Below are 27,582 nucleotides of genomic sequence, written 5' to 3' on the forward strand. Positions count from 1 at the left end.
TCCAGTATCATTGTCAAGGACTTGCAAAAAGTCAGGAACTTGAGTAGAGTTTATCTGCTATGGGACTGTGCACCTTGGCTCCAAAAGCAAAAGTTACCTGAGTTAACAAGCTTCTTATAAAATTCTGGGCCAAAGTACACCTAGGAGTAGATGCAATAACCATACTTAAGAACACCGTGATTCCACACAGTTCCTTTCAGTTTTCAAATACATACTTGACACCAGGCCCAGGGTAAGATGCTTCGATGATGCCAAACTTGAATGACAGGTGGTTTCTGCCCCAGAATTTATTCTCTGACATTGCCATGAGGAAGGATGTAGCAGCCTTGGCTGTACTGGCTCCTGAGTAAGAGAGCAAGCATGGTTGGGAGGCTGTCTTCAGCCCCTGAGGATGTTTCCGTCAGGGATGCTCACTGATCACGGTTTTCCACATGCTGATCAGAGGACGAACCCCAGCAACCCCCAAAGCATGTGTGTATAAAACCTGGGCGCGGAGATCAAAGGAGGCATACATGAGTTTGTTCTTTTTTTAAAACAATTTTACTGAGGCGTGATTTGGTTGACTCACATATCTGAAGTGCACAATTTGATAAGTTTGATACTCTTGTGAAACCATCACCACATTCAAGGTAATGAACATATCCATCATCCCCCCCAATTTTTTCCTGTGCCTTTGTAATCCCTCCCCCTCCCCCTCTCCATTCTGAAACACTTATCTGCTTTTTATCACTATAGATTAGTTTGTACTTTTTAGAATTTCATGTAAATGGAATCATACAGTATATACACTTTTTTGTCCGGGTTTTTCAATTAGCATAATTATTTTGAGATTTACCAACCTTGATGGGTGGATCAGTAGTTCCTTTTTAATTGCTGAATAGTAGTTCATTGTCTACATAGACCATGATTTGTTTATCCATTCATCTACTGATGGACACTTCGGATATTATAAATAAATCTAGTATGAACATTCATGTACACATCTTTGTACGGACATATGCTTTCTTTCATCTTGGATAAGTAAGAGAAAAATGACTAGATCAGTGGGAGGTATGAGTTTAACTTTTCAAGGACCTGCCAAACTGTTTTCTGAAGTGGTTATACGTTTTGCATTCCCATCTGTAGTCTATGAGAGTTCCAGTTTCTCTACACTGGATATGATCAGTCTTTTTAGGTTTAGCCATCTTAATAGGTGTGTAGTGGTATTTCACTGTGGTTTTAATGTGCATTTCCCTAATGACTAATGATGTTGAGTATTTTTTCAAGCCCTTAGTAGCCATCACCTATCTTCTTCGATGGAATGTCTATTCAAATCTTTCACCCATTTTTTATTATGTTGTTGTTTTCTTATTATTGAGTTTTGAGAGCTCTACATATATAATCTGGACACAAGTCCTTTATCAGGAATATGATTTACAAAGATTTTCTCCCAGCTTGTGGATTATCTTCTCATTTTCTTCATGGTGTATTTTGAAGAGCAAGAGTTTTTTACTTTGATGAAGCCTAATTTAACAATTTTTTATTTCAATGGATCATTATTTTGGTGTCCCATCACAGTTTTGATTATGTAGCTTTAGAATAAGTCTTGTAATCAGGTAGTATTAATCCTCCACCTTTGTTCTTTTTTTAAAAAAACCACTGTTTTGGCAATTCTAGATCCTTAACATTGATTTGAGACCTTTCTTCTTTTTAACATAGATGTTTAGTTCTATAAAATTTCCCCTTACATATTGCTTTAAAGGCATCCCACAGATTTTGACGTGTTGTGTTTTCATTTTCAATCAGTTCAAAATAGTTTCTCCTGTCCCTTTTGATTTCTTCAACCGATGGATGATTGACGTCAGGCAAATGTCTACAGATATTTCACACATCTTCCTGTTGATTTCTAACTTAATTCCATTGTGGTCAGACAGCATACTTTATGTCAGGGGTTCCCAACGGCCTGTACCGGACCGCGGCCTGTTAGGAACCGGGCCGCACAGCAGGAGGTGAGCTGCGGGCGAGCGAGCGAGCGAAGCTTCACCTGCCGCTGCCCATCGCTCGCGTCACCGCCTGAGCCATCTGCCCTTCCCCCACTCCCCAGTCCATGGAAAAACTGTCTTCCATGAAACCGGTCCCCGCTGCTTTATGTGACCTGAATACTTCAAAATTTGAGACATTTTTATTACCCAGAATATGGTCTACCATGGTAAATGTTCTGTGTGTAACTTAAAAACAATACATATTCTGCTTTTGTTGGAGGCAGTGATCTAAAAATTTCCGTGCATAAGTTTTTGTTTTTTTTGGTTTTTTTTTTGCGGTACGCGGGCCTCTCACTGTTGTGACCTCTCCCGTTGCGGAGCACAGGCTCCGGACGCGCAGGCTCAGCGGCCATGGCTCACGGGCCCAGCCGCTCCGCGGCATGTGGGATCTTCCCGGATCGGGGCACGAACGCGTGTCCCCTGTATCGGCAGGCGGACTCTCAACCACTGCGCCACCAGGGAAGTCCAATCTACAGCGTTTTTAAAGAGAGGCAGCCAGAACAAACTCAGGACATTAGGTGTGGTCTGAGCAGGACAGAGTAGAGTGAGTCTAGACCCATGTTCTCAACCCAGGTGGAGCTGGGTGGTACATTAGAACTCCAACCCCAAAGGCTTATCAGAACCTTAGGAAGAAGAGGGTCTGTCACATGTATTTTGAGAAACACCACCCCCAGGTGATTCTAATGTCTCCTGCTCCCAGGTAAAAACCATTATTCTATTTTCTGTTCTCAAGTCTATCCACTTGTTCTCAAATTTGGCTTGCCTTTGGAATCCTCTGGGGAGTTTAAAAAAAAATACTGACGCCTACACCCCGCCCCGTCCCAGAGATTCTGATTTAATTGGTACGTAGTGTAGCTTGAGCTCAAGGCGTTGTAAAGGTTCCCCAGCTGACTCTCAGGGGTACTAAAGTTTGAGAACCACTGTTTTAGATGCTATGCTCCAATTCCATTGGTCGGACTCATCTTACCTCTTCTTGACAGTTACTTCATGCTCTTGATTCATACTGAGTTAATTATCAACTAGTTCCTGTAAGTTTTTTCTTTCTACAATCAATTGCTAAGTCACATTTTCCCATACTGTACTTTGCTACTGAACCTTTAATCCTTCTTAAATTTTATTTTATTAGATGGGGCCTGTGGCTCTAGTCAGTCAAGATTTTCTCACATCCTAATTCTTTTATCGAATATATTTTTTATTCCTCTCGGCTTACCATAGTCTAGACATTTAAGGAGGTGTCTTCTGTCTAAGACGTTGATTGAAATGCTGACTATAATAGTCTCGCTTCTCTGTACTAGGGTCCTCTATCTAGGCTGACATTGGGCATGAATCAGTGCATTGAGACATAGTTTCAATCTGCCTGATTTTACTGTTATACAGAGCATATTTATCCATTTTTCGTAAGTTATTTATGGAAAATGAGCCCCCTTCCTGACTTTCAACAGTTCCTTCTTGGTCTCTTGTATAGGTTACTCCTGCTCTGCTCGTCACTCAAAAACAGATTTCTTGATGATTCCACTTGGATCCATGCTTTTCTAATCTACCTGCTCTTCTACTATATTTTAAGCCACTACGTGAACACTGATGGCTGGCTGGCCCCATCTTCCCTCTAAGTTTTAGGATCACATATACAACTGCTTGCTGCAAATCTCCAAATAGATAACTTTCAAGTTCATCATATCAATGTGTTCAGAGCCGAACTCATCATATCTCACATGCCCAGACCTGATTCTCCATCTGATTCCCCATATCAGCTACCATCATTTATCTAGGCACCATGCTGGAAATCTATGCGTTAGTCCTGATTTATCACACTCTTCCTTTACCAAATCAAATGCCACTACATTATGCCTGTCTTACATCCTATATTTCTCAAATTTGTTATAGATTTATAGATAGTTATAGATTTATCATACTCTTCCTTTACCAAATTTATAATTATAGATTTATAGATAGTTATAGATTTATCATACTCTTCCTTTACCAAATTTATAGATAGTTATAGATTTATAGATAGTTATAGATTTATACTCTTCCTTTACCAAATTTATAGACAGTTATAGATTTATAGATAGTTATAGATTTATCATACTCTTCCTTCACCAAATCAAATGCCACTACATTATGCCTGTCTTACATCCTATATTTCTCAGATCTGTTCCTCCTTTCAACCCACACCATCACTACCCTAGTCCAGTCACTAACCTCTTCTTGATTTGTTTCTATCAATAACACCTAAGCCAGGCTCTGGGATTCCTGCTTTGACTCACATCATTGCCAAAGGGGCTCATCTAATTTGCAAATCCGACAGTTTTCCTCCAGCAATGAAAACACTTCAGTCATGTTTTGTTTGCTGCTATAATAAAGTTGAAGTTCGTCAACTTGGCAAAACATTTCTTCTCTGAACCTGGCTTCATCCTGCATCTCCTGCCATTTGCCACTTTGCACTTTCTAACAATATCACACCGAGTTTTATTCTCCCACTAAACATGCTACCCCATGCCCTGCACAACTGCTGAAGCAGATGTCTCTGTTTGGAATACCCTGCTTCATCAAGGGCCCAATTCCAGCTCATTCTTCCATACTCAACTTTCACCTTATCTTCTTCAGGTGGGTAAACTCCCCCTCAGAGCTCTCTCACCATTCTGGACATATTCCTCTCATAGCAGGTACTACTCTATTTGAAATTGTCCCTTTCTGTACGTGTCTCCTCTACCAGACAATTATTCATCTTCACATTCCTAGTGATTGGTTGGCATATAGTAAATACTTTAGAAATGATGGTCAAATTTTTAGTGAAGACCATGGGCTCAGTGTGAATAACATTTCCCTGACCTATGTATCTATTAAACCTGACATATACATACATAAAATATATGTATCTATATAATATATATATGTATCTATATACATAGGTGTATGTGTGTGTGTGTGTGTGTGTGTGTGTGTATTGTTTCATTGGACGTAACCGTTCTTAGCAAACTCAAGTCCTAGTTCCCAATGCTTCTTCCTTAGAACAGGGGTCAGCATAGTAAATACGGTAAATTTTACACTTAGTAAAAGTAGGCTTTTGCAGGCCATATGGTCTCTGTTGCAACTTCTCCAAAATGCTGCCATATCACAAAAGCAGTCATAAACAAATGGGCCTGGCTTCATTGCAATAAAACTTTATTTACAAAAATAAGCAACAGGCCAGATTTGACCCATGGATCATAGCTTGTCTGCTCCTGACCTAGAGGCTTCCAAACGAACTCTTTAAAAATACAACATCTGTCTTCCAGAGGAGGCCTACATACCACCACCATATCTCTAGTGATCCCTGAGAAGTTCCAGCTCGTTCTGTGAGTTCTCAACACCAACACTCTTAGGCTGCAGAAAACAGCCTTTGCCATCACTGCCAGGAAGGGGGTGGGGCCACAATATACTCACTTGGTGCTGAGGAAAATAAACATTGACTCCCAAAGAGAGGTCCCTGAGGATGAAGTGGAACTTGTGATCACCATCACGCAAAATCCAAGCCAACACAAGATCACAGACGGGTTCTGGAACAGACAGAAGGACGTGAAGGGTGGGAATCACATCCAGGTTCTGGCCAGTGATCTGGATGACAAGCTCCATAAAGAGGAGGAAAACCCAAGAAGGATTCAGGGGCTACTTCTGGTGCCTTTATTCCAAGGCCAGCACCCCAAAATCACTGGATCAGTGGCCACACCGTGGGTGTGACCGAGAAGAAACAGGTCTACAGGCCTGTTTATACATCTAAAGAGTTTATACACCTGAAACGAATCTAACCTCAAGCCACTGGTCTTTATTATGTAAAATTTCCCTTCTTACACTTTGTGAAACTGGGGGCAGTACTTACCCATCTCTGGCAAACTGGCATGTCCGCCATTCTGTATAATTCTACTTCTTCATAAACTGGATCCGCCATATGAGTTGCACCTTTTTCATAGCACGTTGGGCTGCCATTTATTAGAGCTGGGAGACTGTTTACAGTAACTGGGTCCTCCCACCTTGGGCTTCTCTTTCTCTTGCTGGCGTGCCTCTCCTCCCCTCCCCTCCTTACTCTCCTCCGGAAGAAGACAGAAGTAAACTTGAGCTTCAATCGCATCCTCTTTCCTAACTAGATCACAGCCAACTCGACTCTACCCAATGGGCCTGCTGCTTCTTTGTTCCTCTTTTTAAGTCACACTTTAGAAGTTGTGTTTATTGTCCCCTGTGTATTGGCCAACCTAACTCCTTTTGACCTCCGGATTTATGCTGCTTCTATGTACTTGCTCGTGGACAGGTGCCCTTTCTTCGTATAACACTGTTTTATCTTATAAGAGGAGGGTTCACTGCAGTGGGACAGCAGACTGTAGAGAACTGGGGGCTGGAAAAGGATGTTCAGGTATAGGGAAAGTATTCAGCTGTGGCAGATGAGGCAGGAACCCAGTTGAGAAGGCTTTGATATCTATTAGAATACGCCATGAAGACAGGGTTTGTTGTTTTGTTTTCTACTTTGTTCACTATTATATTTCCAGGTCTTAGAACAATGCCTGGCATTCAATAAATATTTGTTGAATGGATGAACATGGTTATCAATGGACAGAGCAGCATTCAGGTGAAAGATCGGCCAAGCAGAGTATTCAGGACCATATAACCAGGGATCCTAATCGGTAGGCAGACCCTGATTACAGATGATCCAGGACAGGTGACTTGAGCAAAAAGCACCAGGTAAGTCTGCTGGCCGGTAGCAGAGCTTCAGCACTGCCAAGGCATTAGGAAGAGAAACGCAGACTGGGAAAGAAACATCCTACAAAGTAAGGGAGGGCTCTTGTCTAACAAGCACACTGCACCCGGCGTTTTATTCACCATGGGCTTCAGGCCCACGGGCAGTGACAAACTTAAGTTTTATATATGAGCCACATCACTGGGAATAGCAGCAAAGCTGTCTTGATGCTGATTTCCAGTTAGGGCTCCTTAAATTCCCCCTGTCTAACCTAGCTCCTGATTCTAACATAAAAATTTGAAATAAGATCTCCTAAAAATCTATTAGTCAGATATTTTCTTTAGAATCAAAAGCAGAAGTAAAGGCTCTTTGAGAATGTGCCCTGTAATCCCCCTGGCACCCAAAGAGAGCACCCATAATGTAGGGTGCCAAACTGGATTCAGAGATGGAACTAGCAGCTATGGTATCTATCCCTGTGGAGTGACCCACAGCCAGTGATATTTTAGAAACTTGGGGAGCAGGCAAGGTGGGACTTGATGATTCTTGAGAGTGAAATTCTAACTTATCTATATTAAGTTTTACATTTGCTAACTGAATTTCTTTTAAGTGAGGATGTATAAAATATAAATATAAAAAACAAAGACGGAGTTTTACAGGTAAAATAACTAGGCAGGTGTCATTTTTTTTTTTTTTTTGCAATTGTCCAGGACCGTGTCTAGGCTATGTCTCTAGTTCCTAACTCAATGTCTGCTGGGAGCCAATAAAAATTTGTTGAATAAACGAATATGTGAATAAAGGAATGAAAATAGGCAACTGATTAAAATCATTTCACCTTATTTTGTTTATTTCAATGTATTTGTGTCAGGATTGACAATTTTGATGTAATTCCGGTCTTCATTGAGAAGTGTCTCAGTGCTCATTCGAGTCAAGGGGACATAAATTAGGGCTCCCTGCCCAAGGCACAGCAGGATGTGTTAAAAGAGCAGGTAGAAGTGTGATGCACTACCAACTTACAAAGGCACTTTTCTCTATTTATTTTTTAAAGGCTTTGAGCAAGATTCTTGAAAAAAGCTCTTAAAAAATACTGTATCATGTACCAAGCACATGATACTTGAGGCAGTTTCAGTGTAGAAAAATAATGAAAAGACAAAAATAACCCAAATCTACTATAAATTATAAAATACTTTGAAGTCTGTAATTTTTCAATAAAAACACATATAGATATTTGTAAAAAAGTAATTACACATATGTAAGAGACATACTTACATCATGATTAAGACCATACATAAACTTTGAGATTAAATGGCCTGGGTTTGAATATATTTATCCACTTGCTAGCTTTGTGATCTTGAGCAATTTTTTTCCTCTCTCTGAGGCTGAGTTTCCTCACCTGTAACATGGGGGTGATCATTAAACCTACCTCATAGCATTTTTGTGAGAATTAAATGAGATACTGTATGCAATGGGCACACTGCAAGATATATAGCACAATAACAATTAATATTATTTATTCAGCTTACAGACATACTTGATGTAGATATTGAGTCACACATTCTCGCAGTAATTCAATGGCTTCTCAGAAATACGAAGGCAACAAGTTGGAGACTGAGAGTAAGCAGGAACTTCCCATAAAGAAAGCTAAAGGCCAGAAACTTGATGAGGATTCAAGTCAATTTAGAGGTTTGATCTAGAATCTGGTCTTTTCATCATTCATCTACGGTGGATACCAGAGTTTCCTTTCCAAATGCTCAGTAAAAATAGTAATGCTGCTGTTGCTCATTTTTATGCATTTATTTGCATCCATGGCATCCCTTTTATTATAATTGCACCTTAGCAATAACTAATGAGAACATACTAAGTGACGTTAAATAATATAAATTTTTTTCCCAAGACTGGGAACAAGATTTCCCAATTCAAACCCCACTTCTGCCACCATATAGCTTTTCTCTGAGGCTCAGTTTTGTCATCTGAAAACGAGGCAGTAGAGCAGAGGTTTTCAAGGCCACTTCTAGCTCTAACACTCTGACTACACCATGCTATGACAAGATCACAGGTGTGGAAGCCGGGGCTAGCCCTCCCTGTTTTTCCTTTTATGACTTTGGAATCTCTTCTCTTTCATCTCATTGTGTTTCCTCCATGACATACTTTAACTAACAGTGCCCATCACCAGAGGTCTGATTAAAGTGCCTTGGGCAGTTCACAATTCATGATAGTTTCTTATTTTAAAAACTACGCTGTAGGGCTTCCCTGGTGGCGCAGTGGTTGAGAGTCCACCTGCCGATGCAATGGGCACGGGTTCGTGCCCCGGTCCGGGAAGATCCCACATGCCACGGAGCGGCTGGGCCTGTGAGCCATGGCCACTGAGCCTGCGCGTCCAGAGCCTGTGCTCCGCAACGGGAGAGGCCACAACAGTGAGAGGTCCGCGTACCGCAAAAAAAAAAAAAAAAAAAAAAAAAAACAAAAAAAAAAACTGTGCTGTAAAAATTAAATTAAATTAAAATAAAATAAAATAAAAATAAAAACTGTGCTATAAAATCTCAGCTTCTTAGATATGTCCCCTCTAAATGATAAAAAAAAAAGCTTTAAACAGGTAACTCAGTTAATCTATACCATTAAAATTAGTGTGTCTCCTAGACATTAAAATAGTAGACTGACCTTCCTAATATGTAAATAACATAAAATTTGAAATAGAACTAAAATATACAAAACTGTACAAACATTAAATTAAAGCACCAGGAGTCAATATTCCCATCAATTCCTCCATGAAGCACAAGGATCACCAAAAGCCTATGTGGAATTTTTGACAGTTAATTTTTCCGACCTCCAAACACGGCAGTTTCACATGGTCCAACCTGATACAAAATGGAAATATGAGCAGCAGGTGAATGATTTCAACTAGCTGCTCAGAGTACATTTTTCCAGTTGGAAGAGAATCATCATAGGATTGGACACAGCTTCTAGATGCATGAGTTTTTCAGTTTATGACCAAAAAGGAAAAAAAAATAGAGTTTGAAAGAAATGATGGTTTGAGGATCCCCTGGGATGGGCAGAAGAAGGATCAGCTAAGTGATGAGAGCTGAGCCGGGACAGCTGGCCACTCTGATGTGGACAGTAATCCTAGGATACAGTTTTCAGGAGAAGGAGGGATAGACCCTAAAAGCAGTGTTCAGGTAAATCATGATGGCCAATGGTCGAAAGCTTTTCAAAATTATAAGCAAGAGAAATGAAAGGTCTTCCTAAGGCTACAAAATCAAAGCAAAGTGATAACAGTTGAGATTAGTAAAATTGCTACTTAACTTACACCTCCCTTTTGTCATTACTTCAAATCTTAAGCCCAAATAATAATTTATTAAACGATTTTTGTAGGAATTAAATGAAATCGTGTGTATAAAGGACTTGCACCTGGTAACTGCTGGAGAGTGTCAGTTCACTTGGCCTCTCTCCTGGCTTCTCAGGGTTTGATCACAGATCTTGCTAATGAGGGGCAAGTCTTGAAATAGAGCCTAGAATGATTACCCGAATAGCCGCTGGCGAGTGTGTGTCAGAGGGCGCTCTGTCAACGCAAAGGTTGCTACATTTTTCTTTACAATACCAGGAAAATACTTATGTTTGCTCTCCCTCCTTCCTCAGCCTGAATGGCTTCTCAGCGATGGCAACCTGGCTTCCTCGGGCACTGCTCTAAGCTGACATGATGAATGCCAACAATGACCCCCTTGGTTCCAGTTCAACACAGACTCTGAGTGCCGTGCTGCACTGGATACTTATTGATGCTTTCTCTTCCCTCCCTGCCTATGGCTTCTCTTTCCTGGTTTACCTCTACTTCCTTGCATCTATTCTTCTCTGGTTCCCTTTTTAAGTGTCAGTGCTCTATGCAGCTCTTCACTCATTTTCAAGTGTTTCTCCACGACTTTCTCCAAACCCACGACTTCCTCTACCACCTATATAGGCTCCTATACCTGTATCACCATTCACATTGTCTGCTCCAGTCTCTGGCCTGTAAATCCAGCTACCAAATGCATAGATCCACTTGAGTGTCCCCAGAACATCTCAGATTAAACGCAACTCTAAACTCCCCAAGCCTCTGATCTCTCATGATTTTTTGCTGATGATTTATACTAGCATTTATCACACTATACAGCTGGGGGTTTAAAAATATATGATCATTTTTTTTGAAGACAGGGATTGTTTCCTATTCAACTTAGAATTGGACAATTCTGGCAAAGCACCGGCACACAGTAGGCATCCACTAAATATGAGTGAGAAAGTAAGTACAAGTCTTGTGACACTGCTGACTTGAATCTGACACAGAGCATCTCTGCTCTGACTAAGGGTTTCCTTCTTCCCTTAGTATGTCTGGGTTATGTTTTGGTTACGGGGTTGCTTTGTTTTCAACGTTCTGATTGTTACTGGGTGATTCCCTTGCAACTCTCTCCTGCTTGCTATGCTTCAAAGACTCTGAGATTTCCATTTGTAGTTAAATGGTCACATTTTTATCAGCCTCTGGAATGGAACAGGGTCTCGGAGAAGTTCAATTGCAACCACATTCATATTTGTGGACTGTAACAGGCAGGGAAGGAATTTGGCAGGAGTCTCCTTATCTCTTCCCAGAGTCATCCCTCGTGTCTTATTCATCGTCTGCTTCCTCCAAAAGGACCTCGCTTTCTCACTATTCCACACTCCAGTTTGAATGTTTATTCTATTGGTAATGGATCTACAAACCTTAAAAATGAGGGGGTTTATTACCCTTGAAATAAAAATGAGAGGGCTGAAGATTTTTTTTCTTTTAGCTCTTGTGGGATGTCTTTTTGTTATTGTTTTCCTTTCAAACTTTAAAACAGATACTCTAAATGCAGTAAGAGAATGATAATGTATTTGCAATTCCCATGCTATATTATTAGGTCAAAATTTGGCCTTTCTTTTCTTTATTCCATGTCTGTGTCTGCCTAAATGTAGAATGACCAAATAAAAAGTAAAAATATAAAATAAGAAAATAAATTATAAACACTAAAAATAATTCCAGATACTCTATAACTGTTTTTTATTAATGGAAGACTTCTACTAAAATCAGGATTTGGGAGAGAAATACAAATTATTTGCCTTTTACAACCACGTTATAATAAACTTCCTTTACCTAGAAATGTTGGGAACTGAGACATTCTGATTAATTGGACATTCTAGTTAATCAATCCAAAAATATTTCTTAAATGTTTTCTGAACACTGTCCTTGACATTGAGAAGAAATCAGAATAATTTTACTGTACAACAGAGGGTAAGAAGTTTAAGACACATGCAAAAATGTATGAACAACTTAAGACCATAGTAGCAAACCGGATAAATCCTTAAATAGGCCCCTGAAACTGACAAAAATCCTCCTATAGCCCTCTGGTCAATTTATTCTCCCATCCTCCAAAATGAGTAGTCAAGCCTTCTCCACTCTCCTCAAGCTCCTGATTCAATATGGTGGCTGCCACGGCCACAACCACTGACTTCAGGTATACTCCTGGCACCTCTCCCACTCTGTGTGACCTTGACTCCTACCTCATAAGACAGAAGAACACATAGAAGCCCTCAGGAACTTCCTCATCCTCCTGATGCCGAATGTATTAACCCACCCCCATCCCTTTCACTCCACTCTGATATAATAAAAGATCTACCCCTTCTCCTATGTAAGACCAATCCTTCCATGGTATGATGGGCTCCTCCCACACCCTTCCTTCTCAGAATTCTTAAATAGAGATGCTTATTCTTTGTCACTTCTTTCACCTTTTCATCACTCCCTCCATTCAGAACCTCCCATCAGAATAAAAAGAGAAGATGTTTTTAAACAATTAAAAGTTTTAAACATTTAAAAACTTCTCTCAATGCAAATCAAAATTACAATGAGGTATCACCACACACCAGTCAGAATGATCATAGAACGTCTACAAATTACAAATGCTGGAAAGGGTGTAGAGCAAAGGGAACCCTCCTGCACTGTTGGTGGGAATGCAAACTGGTGCAGCCACTATGGAGAACAGTATGGAGGTTCCTTAACAAACTAAAAATAGACTTGCCATACGATCCTGCAATCCCACTCCTGGGCATATATCCAGACAAAACTATAATTCAGAAAGGTACATGCACCCCTCTGTTCATAGCAGCACTATATACAATAGGCAAGACATGGAAGCAACCTACATGTCCGTCAACAGATGAATGGATAAAGAAGATGTGGTATGTATTTCAATGGAATATTATTCAGCCATAAAATAGAATGAAATAATGCCATCTGCAGAAACATGGATGGACCTAGAGATTATCATTCTAAGTGAAGTAAGTCAGAAAGAGAAAGATGAATACCATATGGTATCACTTATATGTGGAACCTACGAAACAGGAACAGACTCACAGACATACAGAACAGACTTGTGGTTGCCAAGGGGGAGGGGGGTGGGGGAGGGATGAAGTGGAAGTTTGGGGTTAGCAGATGCAAACTATTATGTACAGAATGGATAAACAGCAAGGTCCTACTGTACAGCACAGGGAGGATTCAATGTCCCATGATAAACTATAATGGAAAAGAATATGAAAAAGAACGTATGTATATGTATAACTGAATCACTGTGCTGTATAGCAGAAACTAACACAACATTGTAAATCAACTATACTTCAATAAAATAAATGTTTTTGAAAAACTACTTCTCTCAACTCCCACTGCCCCCCCGCAGAGACCGTGCTGTCCTCTCCCCCTTCACCAGCACGTTTTGTAAAAGAGTAGTCTACACCTGCAGTCTCTACCTCCTCGACTCTCATTCACTCATCAACCCAATTTGGCTTCTGCTCCATCATTCCTCCAGAAGAGCTCTTGCAAATGTGACCAATGTGCTCCGTGTTGATAAATTCGATGGGTGTTTTCAGAGAGCTTCAATGATCACTTACATGATACTAATTCATAGATCTATCTGTGAGAGGTGACCCCAACCCTGAGGCCAAATCATAGCTCTGCCATTTAATGCTTCTATACCTCAGAGAAGTTACTGAACATCTTGATGCCATGATTTCCTCATATAAAAAATGTAGCTAAGTAATAACTAAACTCAAAGGCCCGTAGGAATTAAATGCATTAATTCTCTCACACACATATATAAACTAGTCAGATTAGAGCCTAGCAATCATCTTTCTTCTGAACCCTGGACTCACATATTGAACTGCATCCTGGACATTTCCACTTGGATGTCTCAAAGGTACTACACCAGTCTTCTATTTTTGCTATAATAAAGTACCACAAACAGTGGTTTAAAACAAATGTATTATCCTATACTTCTGAAGGTTAGAAGTTTGACATGGGTCTCTATAGGCTAAAATCAACGTGAAGGTAGGGCTTCCTTTCTGGAAGCTCAAGAGGGGATTCTGTCTCCCTGTCTTTTCCAGCTTCTAGAGGCCACCTGCATTTCTCGGGTCATGGTCGCCTCTCCATCTGCAAAGCCAGCAACATTGCATCTCTTTCTCTGACTCTCTTCTGCCGCCCTCTTCACTTTAAAAAAAAATTGAGATGTTACTCACATACCATAACATTCACTATTTTAAAGTATAAAATTCAGTGGTTGTTAGTATATTTACAAAGTTGTATAAGTATCACCACTAATTCCAGAATTTCTCCATCACCCCAAAAAGACATCCTACACCTCTTAGCAGTGACTCCACATTCCTCTCCTCCCCAACCGCTGACAACCACTAATCTACTTTGTGTCTCTATGGGTTGCCTATTATAAATGCTTTGTATGCATGGAAACGTATCAATACAATCCATGGCTTTTTGTTTCTGGCTTCCTTCTTTTAGTTCATCCATGCGGTGGCACGTACCAGTACTTTATCTTTTTATGGCTGAAAATACTCCATTGTAGAGGTGTACCACATATTGTTTACCCATTCATTCGCTGATGGATATTTGGGTCGTTTCTACCTTTTGGCTTTATGAATAATGCTGTTATGAACACGCATGTACAAGTTTTTGTGTGAACATGTGTTTTCAATTGTCTTGGGTATAGATCTAGGAGTAGAATCATATTGTAACACTATATTTAACCTTTACGGGAACTGCCAAACCATTTTCCAAAGTGGCCGAGCCACTTCACATTCCCATCAGCAGTGTACAAGGAGTCCAATTTCTCCAAATCCTCACTAACGCTTGTTATTTTTTTTCCTTTTCTTTTCTTTTTTTTTAAAAAAATGTCTATAGCCATCCTATTGACTATGAAATGGTATCTCATTGTGGTTTTGATTTGCATTTTCCTAATGACTAATGATGTTGAGTATCTTTGTATATGCTTATTGGCCATTTAGGTATCTTCTTTGGAGAAATGTCTAATGAAATCTTTTGCCTCTTTCTAACTGAGTTTTCATCTTTCTATCGTTGAGTTGTAAAAGTTCTTTCTATAATCTGGATACCAGACCCTCCTTCTCAGATATATGATATGAAACAACTTTCTCCCATGCTGTGGGTTGTCTCCTCACCTTTTTGATACTGTGCTCTGATGCACGGAAGTTTTTAATTTTGATGAAGTCCAATACATTTATTTTTTCTTTGGTTGCGTGTGCTTTTGGTATTATATCTAAGAAGCCATCGCCTAGTCAAATGTAATGAAGATTTACACCTATGTTTTCTTCTGTTTTACAGTTTTAGCTCTTACATTTAGGTCTTTGATCCATTTTGTTAAGTTTTGTATATCGTGTGAGGAAAAGATCCAAATTCTTTCTTTTGCATGTGTATATCAAATTGTCCTTGCACTGTATGTTGAAAAGACTATTTTTCCCCCCATTGAATGGTCTTGGCACGCTTTCAAAAATCGACTGACCATAAATATATGAGTTAATTTCTGGACTCCGATTTGGATTCCACTAATTTATATATTCATGCTTATGCCAGTGCCACACATCTTTGATTACTGTTTCTTTGAAGTAGGGTAATTTAAGAACAGAAAGTGTGAGTCCTCTAACTTTGTTCTTTTTCAAGATTGTTTTGACTATTTGGGGTTCCTTGTAATTCTAAATGAATTTTAGGATCAGCTTGTCCATTTCTGTTAAAAAAGGCATTTGGAATTTCGATAGGGATTACATTGTATCTGTAGATTAATTTGGGTGTTATTGACATCTTAATAGTAGGTCTTCCAATTCAAGAACACAGAATGTCTCTCCATTTATGCAGACATTCTTTAATTTCTTTCAGCAATGTCTTGTATTTTTCAGTGTATAAGTTATATGCCTCCTTGGTTAAATTTATTCCTATTTTGCATATGAATCTTGTATCCTGCAAATTTGCTGAACTAATTAATCATAATAGCTTTTTCATGGATTTTTTTAGGGGTTTCTCTATATAAGATCATGTCATCTGGAAATAGAAATAGTTTTACTTTTTCCTCTTCAGTCTGGATTCCCCCCCGCCCCCCGTTGAATAGAAGTGGTAAAAACTGACATCATTTGCTTGTTCCTGATCTTAGGGGAAAATCTTTAAGTCTTTTACGATTAAGTATAATATTAGCTGTGGCTTTTTCATAGATGCCTTTTACTAGTTTGAGGAAATTCCTTTCTGCCCCTAGTTTGTTTTGTATTTTTTCCATGAAAAAGTATTTTGGTCAAATGGGGGTTTTTTTTGGCTTCTATTGAAATGATAATGTGGAAGTTTTGTTCTTTTCTTCTATGTACATTTCATTGATTCATTTTTGTACATTGAAACAACCTTGGATTCCTGGAATAAATTCCCCTTGGTCATGGTATATATTCCTTTGTATATGTTGTTGGCTTGGTTTACTAGTATTTTGTTGAAGATTCATAAGGGATATTGGTCTGTAATTTTCTTATGATGTTCTTATTTGGCTTTGGTATCAAGGTGATACTGGTCTCATAGAATGAGTTAGAAAGTGTTCCTCTCTCTTCTGTTTTTGGGAAAGATCTGTGAAGGATTGGTGCTAATTATTCTTAACTACTTGGTAGAATTCACTAGTGAAGCCATCTGGTCCTGGGCTTTTCTTTGATGGAAGCTTTACTGATTCAATCTCCTTACTTGTTATAAATGAATACATATTTTCTATTTATTATTGAGTCATTTTTGGTAATTTGTGTCTTCATTTGTGTCTTCATTTCACACAATGAAATGTATCCATTTCATCTAGGTAATCAAATTTGTGGCATATTGTTATTTATAGTATTTCATCATAAGTCTTTTTATCTCTATAAGGTTGGTAGTAATATAAGGTTGGTAGTAATGTCCCTTTTTCATTCCTGATGTTAGTAATTGAATCTTCTTTCTTTTTATCATGGTCAATCTATACTTAAAAGTCTGTCAATTTTTTTTTAACGTCTTTATTGGAGTGTAATTGCTTTACAATGGTGTGTTAGTTTCTGCTTTATAACAAAGTGAGTCAGCTATACATATACATATATCCCCATATCTCCTCCCTCTTGCGTCTCCCTCCCATCCTCCCTAGGTGGTCACAAAGCACCGAGCTGAATCTCCCTGTGATATGCCGCTGCTTGCCATCCCACTAGCTATCTACTTTACATTCGGTAGTATCTATAAGTCCATGCCACTCTCTCAAAAATTCTGTCAATTTTGTTGATCTCTTCAAAGAACCAATTTTTGGTCTGTTTCATTTCCTGTATTATTTTTCTATTCTCTATTTTGTTTATTTCAGCTGTAAGCTTTATTACTTCCACCCTTCTGATTGCTTTGGGTTTAGTTTGCTCTTTTTTAAATTTTCTTTTATATCTTAAAGTAGAAGTTTAGGTTATTGATTTGAGATATTCCTTCTTTTGTAAATGTAGATACTTACAGCTATAAATTTCCCTCTGATCACTACGTTTTTCTGTATCCCGTAAGTTTTGGTATGCTGTGTTTTCACTTTCATTCATCTCAAAGTATTTTCTAATTTCCTTTGTGCTTTCTTCTTTGAATCATTGGTTCTTCAGATGTGTGTTGTTTAATTCCCTGATATGTGTGAATTTTCAAAATTTCCTTTTGTTTTTTATTTCCTTCCATTGTGGTGGAAAGGACATATTTTATATGACTTCAGTCCTTTTAAATTTATTGAGACTTGTCTAATGGCTTAACATATGGTCTATCCTGGTGAACATTTCATGAGTACTTGAGAAGAATGTGTATTCTGCTGTTTTTGGGTGGAGTGCTCCACAATTGTCTCTTAAGTCTAATTGTTTTATAGTGTCATTCAAATCTATTTCCTTGCTGACCTTCTGCCTACTTACCTATTCATTACAGCAAGTGGGACACTAAAGTCTTATTATTAAAGTGATATTAAATTATGAACGTATTACTGTGTTGACTATTTCTCTGTTAAATCTTGTCAGCTTTTGCTTCATAGGTACTGGGTTTCTGTTAGGTACATATATGTCTATATTTACTGTATCTTCCTGGTTGATTGACTTCTTATCACTGTAAGATATCCATCTTTGTATCTAGTAACAATTTTTGTCTTTGAGTCTATTTTGTCTAGTATTAGTCTCTGTTGGTTACTGTTTGCAGGTATCTCTTGTCTACCCTTTTACTTTCGACCTATTTGAGTCTTTGGATCTAAACATTGTTGCATCACGTCTTTTAAAAATTTATCTGCCAACCTCTGTCTTTTAACTAAAGTATTTAATTCATTTATATTAATGTAATTATTGATAAGATAGAATTTATCTGTAGATATCTATTATTCTATACATAGTAAAATCTATTCTCTTCTGCTATTTTGGTATTTGTTTTCTATATGTCTTATGTCTTTTGTGTTCCTCAGTTCCTCCATTACTGCCTTCTTTTGTATTAAATAGATATTTTCTAGTGTAGCATTTCAACTCCCTTGTAGTATTTATCTTTTACTATACATTTCTGAGTTATTTGCTTAGTGGTTTCCCTGGGGATTACCATTAATATCTCAAGGTCAACTAATTAACAACCTTAATTCTATCTGTAACCTTAATTCCTCTTTGCCATGTAATATAATTTACTCACAGGTTCCAGAGATTTGGATGTGGAAATTTTGAGAGGACCATTATTCTGTCTACCACAAGTACCTAAAAGTCAGTTATGTCCAAGACCTTTTCATTAAATGTGTGCCCACAAACACACACATTAATAGACTCCACAAAATAAACAAGCAGATGACAAATTCCTGGTGCTCTGCCAGTGCTTCCCAGTCTCAGCAGCTAGTTGAATCATCTATGCTGTTGTGTATACTAGACCTAGGAGAATCTCTAAAACCTTCTCCCCTTCTCTCTCTCCAAATCCCATTTATCATTAAATGCTAGTGATTTACCTCCCCCCAAATTTCTGTATTTCTACTTCCATCACCCTAATCTAAACCACTTTTATTAACCTTTTTTTTTCATTATTATGCCCCAGGAAGACCTTTTAGACATTTTTTTCCTAATTGCCCCACCCATGAAATATAAATACCACAAATATACTGGAGAGCTGTGATTTACATATAAAAAGAGTAATTCTAAAGCTTACTCTTTTTGTTCAATAGAGGATTAAGAATGGCTAAGTAGGGCTTCCCTGGTGGCACAGTGGTTGAGAGTCCGCCTGCCGATGCAGGGGACGCGAGTTCGTGCCCCGGTCTGGGAAGATCCCACATGCCGCAGAGCAGCTGAAAAAAAAAAAAAAAAAAAAGAATGGCTAAGTAAAATTTCCAAGTTAAAAGGTCAGAATGGCAACCATCAAAAAGTCAATAAATCAAAAATCTACAAATAATAAATGCTGAAGAGGGTGTGAAGAAAAGGGAACCCTCCTATGCTACTGGTGGGAATGTAAACTAGTACAGCTATTATGGAGAAAAGTATAAGGTTCCCTAAAAAACTAAAAATAGGGTTACCATATGATCCTGCAACCCCACTCTTGGGCATATATCTGGAAAAGATGAAAACTTTAATTTGAAAAGATACATGCACCCCAGTGTTCATAGCAGCACTATTTACAATAGCCAAGACATGGAAGCAACCTAAACATCCATCAACAGATGAATGGATAAAGAAGATGTGGTATATGTATATACACAATGGAATATTACTCAGCCATAAAAAAGAATGAAATAATGCCATTTGCAGCAACATGGACAGACCTAGAGATTATCATACTACGTGAAGTCAGACAGAGAAAGACAAAATATCCTATGATATCACTTACATGTGGAATCTAACAAAGTGAGACAAAATGAACTTATTTACAAAACAGAAATAAACTCACAGACACAGAAAACAAACTTATGGTTGCCAAAGGGGAAAGGGATAAATTGGGAATTTTGGATTAACAGATACACACTACTATATATAAAACAGGTAAACAACAAGGACCTATTGCATAGCACAGGGAACTATAGTCAATATCTTGTAATAACCTATAATGTAATAAACTATATATATATATATATATAAAAAACAGAATCACTTGGCTGTACACTTGAAACATTGTAAATCAACTATACTTCAATAAAATAAAAAACAAAAAAAGATTTTTAAAACGCTAAGTTAGAAGGCTATCAAACTCTGTATGCTGAATAACTTTTAATGTAATTTATGGGCTTATATAAATTGTAATGCATCAAAAATATGCATATAAGCAAATGAACAATTTATATAAATACATAATAATAGCCATGGAATCAAGTTCTTAAAGTCATTAAATTGTAATTTCCAGCAAAAGTAAAATTATTAAAAAATTGAATTAATTTCTTAAAAATTATTTTTAGTGAACTTAACTTTTGACTTTTGCTTGATACGAGAAAATAATTTTTTTTTTTTTTGCAGTACGCGGGCCTCTCACTGTCATGGCCTCTCCCATTGTGGAGCACAGGCTCCAGACACGCAGGCCCAGCGGCCACGGCTCACGGGCCCAGCTGCTCTGCGGCATGTGGGATCCTCCCGGACCGGGGCACGAACCCGTGTCCCCTGCATCGGCAGGTGGACTCTCAACCACTGTGCCACCAGGGAAGCCCGAGAAAATAAATTTTAACTTAATTAGCTGCTAGATAGCCATTCAGATATTGCTGCCATTTTTTCTCTTTAGCATTTGATAAATGAATGATCAGTCCATTAACTTGTCAAATTAAATATCAGTAAATATAAACTATATTCATTTAATTCTCAAAGCTCAACTCACACACAAAAGCATGAAGATCAAACATAGACAACATCTACAAGGTGGCCAATAGCAGCCCATACCCATGCTCAGGCCATCTCTTGCAATATGAATTGAAGATTGAATAATCATGCAAGAGAATGTCCTTTGTCACAGCTACAGATTTCCCATAGTTGTGGAGCACTGATCTCGTGTACATTTTGTGTATCTTCCATGAATTCAACGCCAGTGCTGCTCATGCGATACCTCAACCTAACACCAAAACTCAATAAGAGAAATTAAATACTAAGGAATAAGATTTTATCTGCTAGGCTTGGGCTTTGGAAGTTAACAAACCATTGTAATAGCTAAGAATTTGTGCTCCCAATGTACCAATTTTGTCCTGTCCTGGTCTAAACAATCATCACACAATATTTGTATTCCTAAAATAATCTCCTGTAGACCTCAATTCAGTAGTCCCTTATCTGGGATTTCACTTTCCGTGTTTTTAGTTACCCACAGTCTGAAAATTTTAAATGGAAAATTCCAGAAATAAACAATTCGTAAGTTTTAAATTGCTCATCGTTCTGAGTAGCGTGATGAAATCTCACGCCATCCTGCTCTGTCCAGTCCAGGCCATGAATCATCCCACCGTATCTCTCCCATTAGTCCCTTAGTAATCCTCTCGGTTATTGGCTGTCCCTGGTATGGCAGTGCTTGTGTTCAAGTCAAACTTATTTTACTTAATACCAAAGCACAAGAGTAGTGATGCTGACAATTCAGATACACCAAAGAGAAGCAATAAACTGCTTCCTCTAAGTGAAAAGGTGAAAGTTCTCAACGTATTAAGAAAAAAATTGTATGCTGAGGTTGCTAAGATCTACCATAATAAGAATGAATCTTCTACCCATGAAATTGTGAAGAAAAAGAAATTCGTGCTAGTTTTGCTGTGGTACCTCCAACTGCAAAAGTTATAGCCACAGTGTGTGGTAAGTGCTTAGCTAAGATAGAAAAGGCATCAAATTTGTACAGTAAGACATTTTGAGAGAGACAGACCACATTCACATAACTTTTATTACAGTATATTGTTATAATTGTTCTATTTTAATATTAGTTATTGATCATCTCTTACTGTGCCTAATTTATAAATTAAACTTTATCATAGGTATGTATGTATAGGGAAAAACTTAGTATATATAGGGCTCAGTACTATCTGAGATTTCAGGCATCCACTGGGGGTCTTGGAAGGTAGTCCCCATTCATAAGGGGGGGGTGTCTACCTCCTTCTTGCCTCTCTGATCTGTTCCTCACAATGCTGTCAGAATGATTTTCTAAAACATAAATCTTGATCACCCCACCTCGTTCAATGCTTTCAACAGCCTCAGAATAAAGCCCAAATGCCTAACACTGTCTACAAATCATTCATGACCTGGTCCTAGTTGCCATCACCTCACATAACAACTTTCAACTCTGTCTGCACTTCAGCAATACTGGCCTTCAGAACCACCCTCTCACCACAGGGACTTTGCACATGCCGTTCTTCCTGGAAGCCTCTTCTCTGCCTCTTTGCTTGTTTAAATGCTATTTCTTCAGACTTTTGTTTAGTCATTCCTTCCTCAAAGAATCCTTTTCTGTTATCCCCAATTTCATCACATCTGCCTTTAATAAACTGTGATCTCACCATACCCTCCCTTCAATGGCACTCATCACAGTGGTAATTTTATATTTATTTGTGCTATAAGTTCTATAGTCTCTAAGTTTTATGTCTATTTTTTTCACCAGTGTCTCCCAAGTATCTAGTGTAAATCTGGCCCATAGTAAGTGCTCAATGAACATATTAAATGAATGCATAATTGATGAACTAATTATTTTAAAGAACTCAAAAGATAGAGTAGTTCAAAGAAGTAAAAAGAAAAAATCAGTGAGAGCCATACCATAATAGTGGGCAAAGGGCTTGATGAGGCAAAATTAGAAGACTCCTATAACAAGTATAAACTATAAAAACAAGCATTATGACTCAAGAACTTGAGTTTTCTATTAAATTGTATTCCAGTGATCTTATTATAAAGTCCAATTAAACAACTGTGTTTGCTTCAGAGTTGCCATATTGTGGCTTTAGAGTGCTATCACGTGTAGTAAGTGCTACAACTGTTCCAACTATAATAACTCTTCGGTACTACGCATCGCATCCTAGGGACCTGCAGTGCCTTGGGGACATCATTGCGAACCACAATCATCACAGCACAACTCAGCGGTCACGGACAACATGAGCTTGCTTTCAGGGATCTGTGAAAAATGTTGCAGCAGTATTTTGCCTCCCAGCCTTCTGCTGTGTCTGGGCTGACGACAGAGCCCTGTCGTACAAGCAGGCGTGCAGAAGTAGCTCTCACAAGCCTTAGGGGGTGAAGGCAGCCACTAACCTCCACCCACATAAAACGGCCTTCGCGGCACTTACAGCACAAGCGTTTAGCGCTGTCCACGCTGAGGTCAGCACTAATGTCATGAAAAGCATGACAGGTTTTAGTCAGAAGTTTGAGACTTCATCGTGTCTCTGTCATTAACCAGTTGCATGACCTTGGAAAATGAATTTGACCTCTTTAGACCTCTGTAGAATGTTAAACGAGATAAGTAGTTGAACGATTTTCACTACTAAGCTCTCCTGCTAATAATTTTTAACCATGGACCTTGTGCTCCAAAATATTCTGTCTAGAAAAATCACTTAGTGAGCAATAATTAAGCATTTCATTGTTTTGTTTTTTTAAACATTCCGACTAACCTCTAAAGGGAATTAAAAACTGTGGTAACACAAATGCGTGAAGGAGTGGAAGGCAGAGGGCAAGGTAGGTGATTGGGCTAGAAGGACACGTCAATTTCATCAGGTAGTTAAGCGACAATTTGATGCCCTGTTTTCATGGAACAAAGACCTATACTGTGTACATTAGCAGGAAAAAAGCCCAGCAAGAGTATGATTTCGTCCAGGTAGTTTGAAATCTTGAAAATAGCTCATGACACCCATAACTACTTTTCTAATTATTTAAAAATCCCAGGCTGGACCTCACTGCACAGGGTGATCTCTGAAGTCCCTAGGAAAAGTGTGCTCCAAAATGAATTTTTACTAAATGAGATTTGAGATCGCTGACTTCTGTAATCAACTTAGGGAAATTTTTTTTAGAGGGGGACATTTATCCCTTGTACATATACTATTACATATAAGAAGTCAAAATATTTTAAATTATACGGTTCAAGGGGAAATATGTCTTTCTTGCAAATATTCATTTTATAACTATTTTCTATCAGTGGTGTAAATTCGTTTACATTATGCATTCTCAGTGGGAGCACTATTGCACCAAACAGGACAAAACTCGTTCCTTGGGGAATATTAAAAAAAAATCTTAATATTAAAATGGCATGTGGCCCTCCAAAGCTCAGCCCTACCTAACAAAACCTTATTCTTAGTATTTAATTCCTCTTGTTGCGTTTTTGGTTTTTAGGAGTATCACATAAGCAGCATTGACATTGAACTCATGGAAGGTATACAAAATGTATGATGGATCAGTGCTACAAAACTATGGCTAACGGAAGGCTGTGAACTGAGGACATTCTCTCGTTCCACTGTTCAGTCTCACATTATGAGAGGTGGTCTCTGCATGACCACGGGCTGCTGATGGCATGGTGAATGTCATTTATGTTTGTTCCTCATGGTTTTGTATGCGAGTTGGACTTTGAGAATTAAATAAAAATAGTCTCTCTTTTATTATTTAACTTGACAAAAATTATATGATACACTTTAAGTTATGTCAAGTGCTCGAAAGAAAAATATGAACAATATTGGATGAATATTTAACAGCTAAAATTAAAAGTTATATTCTCTTATCAATCAAGAGTCTGAAGTTAATTTTACACAGCACAGAGAAAGATAGCCATTATTTTATAATAACTTTGAATGGAGTATAATCTATAAAAATGTTGGATCACTATGTTGTACACCTGAAATTAATACAATATTATAAATTAACTATACTTCAATTTAAAAAACCTTAAATATAAAAAAGATAAAGTTTATTAGATAAGAAATCAATTTTCTCAATAGTTTTACTTCTGCTGGAAAATAACACTTTTGAGTGATTTTTTAAAATATTCAGCTACATTGTTATTATTATATATATAATATTATGTGTATATATTTATTTATATACTTAAGTAAAATTTTTATATTTTATATTTATTTATCTATTCATATATATATGTAGGATTTGCCCCCTCTCTGGAATTTAGTTCCTTTAGACTTCTTTGCACTCAGCAACCATTTGTCTTTTTAAAATGATTTTCTTGGCTTATCTAATTTTTTTCTATTTAAAGATGGAAGTGATTGACACAACTTTCTACATCCTATCTGGAGCAGAATGTCGTTTATTTTAATTTTGCCATTTTGATAAAGGGAAAAAACCAATAGTATCCAGGGATTTTATGTTCACTTTAAACCTTTAAGGCAGGAGGGGCATGCCAGCATCTGACATGAGGATTACTTCTCCAGCCTAAAGATGGAGACACACTAGTCAGGTTACTCTGAAGGGGGTTTCAGGACAGGGAAGTAGCCAAAATAAATACTTAGAAATGGGTCACAACACTGGGGACAATGCTAGTGCTCAGACTGTGGACCAAAAGCTCTTCAAATCCTTCTTATGTAAAGTCACTTGATCCTCACCTTCTAACTAAAATTTCTCATGGTTTCCTTTAAGGGTCAAAAGCAGATGTGAAGCCTCTTTCGAGCCTTTTCTCTTTGGTCTAGCAAGAGATGTTAATCAAAATAGTATAAAATGCCACACTAGATTAAAGATCTAGAAAGGGGTTTCTAATGTCCTTGTAGGGAGGCCCCATGTAGAGTACAGGTAATAAAGGCCCAGATTTAGAGGAGGTATCTTTCTGAAGTTGTGGGTTCTGATATGTGATCATTTACCTGAAGTGAGGAGTTCTTGTACAACAGGTAAAGAAAGTGACAAGTTAGCCAAAAACTGAGTTAAAAAAAATCTGAATAGAAAAAAATATATAATAATTTTGCCATATAACTAAGATTTGATTTATTTATAACCTCATTCATCCTAACTCTTTAAAATACTTCTTTGGAAACCACTGATCATTGCTCAAAGCTTCCCTTCAAGTACAAAAGCATAAGTAAATCTCTCTAAGCTCCTTTCCCTTGTCTTTTGGGAAACAGAAGCCAAATGAAACACAATTTGTTCAGGGTCTGAAATATAAAAAGTGTTTCTGAACTTAACCAAAATGTTCAAGGCTTTCCCCATCATTAAGAGAAGCCTAAAAGCTTGTTTTACTGTATCTAGTATTATACGGTTGGACCTGAGATTAAGGAACTGTCCTGGCATCTTGTCCCCCTGACAGCCAGAGTGATGTATTGTGTGTGACAGCTGGCCATGGTGAAGGTCACTCTGGCTCTGGTACCTCAGTTTTGCAGAACTTTGTAAATTTGGATGCACACTATCCAGTTTTCATGAGGTAGACAGTTAAAGCAAAACCCATTGGGGTCTCTGGGAAGCTTCCAGGCATAGCCCAACACCTCTATGTTTCAATTTCCCCATTAATTAATAATCTCAAGGCTTAACGAATAATCTTAAGCCTTAATAATTATATCTAGACAACATCTGGCTATTGTTAATTGCCAATGGAATTAACTGAAAGTAAATAAATGGGAAGCCTACCAAGCATTTGGGAGAAGTATGTTGTCAAAGAAACTGCAAACTGTTTAATCCCCAAAGCAAGCCTTGGGCCCTCCAACCCATACCAGGATGAAGCGGGATACCAAAGTTTAGCAGCTTCCAAACAGTATGAACTCTTCAGTGCCACTTCGTACTGGCCCTGGAGGACGTAGCACAAGAAAGACCTTTCCAGAGGGCAGAGTAGGGGAGTAGCTGGGGAAAGTGGGCATGGGAGATCGTCCCGGAGGAGACCCTGCCATCCAGGCTGCCAGATGAGCCCATCAAGGGACTTAGTGCTAGAGAATGAGTCTTGTCTACACAATCTCAGTGTATCAGGTGTTCGGGGAGCAGGTAACTTGGCTACATCAGGACCTGATGGAGAGGACTGAATAGCTCCTGGAGGTCCTGGACTTTCAGCTGGACAATGTAAATGGAAGAGATGGATGGGATTTGAGAAGTTTCTCCCTTGGCCAGAAGGTGAATCTGTTCTATGTATGAAAAAAAAGCTTGGGCACGGATATTTGGGTGGCCAAAGGAGGGCACTGTGGCTGAGAAGCCAGTGTATTCGTTTTCTTTTTTTATTAATTTTTATTGGAATATAGTTGCTTTACAATATTGTGTTAGTTTCTGCTGTACAGCAAAGTGAATCAGTTACATGTATACATATATCTACTCTTTTTAGATTTCCTTCCCATTTGGGTCACCACAGATCATTGAGTAGAGTTCCCTGTGTTATACAGTAGTTTCTCATTATTTATCTATTTTATACATAGTAGTGTATATATGTCAATCCCAATCTACCAATTTGTCCCACCCTGCCCCCCTCCCCCCCATTCTGCCCTTGGTAACCATACGTTTGTTTTCTACATCTGTGACTCAATTTCTAGTTTGCAGATAAGTTCATCTGTACCATTTTTCTAGATTCCATGTATAAACAGTATTATATGATATTTGTTTTTCTCTTTCTGACTTACTTCACTCTGTATGACAATCTCTAGGTCCATCTGCATCTCTACAAATGGTACTATTTCGTTCCTTTTTATGGCTGCTGTA

At 38.2% G+C, this 27,582-nt stretch overlaps 1 pseudogene; it reads left to right on the plus strand.

The window, feature by feature from the left end:
- The first annotated feature begins 248 nt into the window (after positions 1-248).
- Positions 249-5,809, plus strand: LOC132530501 (small ribosomal subunit protein uS13-like; annotated as a pseudogene).
- Positions 5,810-27,582: the final 21,773 nt, after the last annotated feature.

The sequence above is a fragment of the Lagenorhynchus albirostris genome, chromosome 12 (genome assembly GCF_949774975.1).
Source record: "Lagenorhynchus albirostris chromosome 12, mLagAlb1.1, whole genome shotgun sequence".
NCBI classification, from domain to species: Eukaryota; Metazoa; Chordata; class Mammalia; order Artiodactyla; family Delphinidae; genus Lagenorhynchus; species Lagenorhynchus albirostris.